Raw genomic sequence first — 1,355 nt, 5'->3', positions numbered from 1 at the left:
TCCAGCCATAAGGAGCTTCCTCTCCCTCCATGGCCAGTGGAACACTGGAATTACATCGGGGCAACCCTGTTTGCTGGGGTGGGAATTGCCTGTGGAGGCAAAGGGCTGGAGCAGAGGGGATGGGGCTGATGCACTGCCCTGCCTTGGATGTTCAGCACCTGGGATTGAGGCAGACAGTGGAACAGCAGGGAATGAAACACTGTCCAGACATCTTCCCAGGAACATTCTGGCTGGCAGGCTGAGTACACACTGCCTTGGTGTGTTGACTCTTGGAGATGGATGGGCAGCGCTGGTTGGCCCCTGTGGAAGCTCAGATGTTGGATGCACACATGGATATCAACGCTCTTGGACAGGACTGCAGGTCAGAGCGGCCTCAGGGAGGACAACCATCCCCACAGTGGGGATGGTATCTTTGCTGGAGCAGCCACACTGGCAGGAGAAGCAGGGGAGACCCTGGGATGAGCTCAGTTGGGCAGAGTTTGGTGCTGGTAACACCAAGGCCATGGGTTCCATCCCTGTGTGAGCCATTCTCTTAAGAGCTGGGCTTGAGGATCCTTCTGGGTCCCTTCCAACTCAGAATATCCCATGATACTTCAGGTTAAATTCCTGCCTCATGAAGCAGTTTTGTGCTGAGCATCTCCATGGTCATCCCTCTTTGCTCCCATCACTTCTTAAAAAAAAAAAAAAAAGGGGGGGAGGGGGAAACTCCATCTTTGCTCCCATCATTCACCAAAAAGAAAAGGAAAAAAAGCCCCATCACCAATCCAGGCTCAGAAAGAGCAGCAAAAGACCTGAATCACCATTCAGATGTAGAGACCAGACCAAAAAAGAGTCTTTGCCAACAGCCCACTGGCCACAGGACTTTGCATGTGCCATGTGATCCGTGCCACGTCTCTGTATCATGACTAATAGACACACTTGCAGAAATCAGAATCTATTTCCAAGTGATTCATGAGTGTGTAGGAAAAGGAGGGGGGGGGGAACAACAGACTAAATACACCTGGTAATTTATGTGCTATGAATAATTTGAACAGCCCCGAGTGACGGAGATATCTCAGTTATTTATCCTGGGGGGGAAATTCGCAGGTGCTGCAGACTGGGTGTGCTCCAGAGCAGGCCCTCCCTTTAACGTTCTCCTCCCCCGCCCCGGTGTGAACCTCTCTGGCCGTATTTGGAACGAGATGTAAGACGTGCTTCATCCCAGCCTCTCATTAATTGCCGCTCCTGGAATCTCCTGCCGGCTAAACTGCTCCCCGCAGAATCCCTGACTCCAGGGGCAGGAAAGGGTTACAGAGCGTGCCTTCCTTTTTGGGCTGGGCGGGTGGAAGCATCGTCGGCTTTCATCTCCAAGCCTC

Source organism: Manacus vitellinus, unplaced genomic scaffold, assembly GCF_001715985.3.
Source record: "Manacus vitellinus isolate BGI_N305 unplaced genomic scaffold, ASM171598v3 scaffold_49_pilon, whole genome shotgun sequence".
NCBI classification, from domain to species: domain Eukaryota; kingdom Metazoa; phylum Chordata; class Aves; order Passeriformes; family Pipridae; genus Manacus; species Manacus vitellinus.
The sequence above is the reverse complement of the archived record's forward strand: the minus strand, read 5'-3'. Positions refer to the sequence as shown.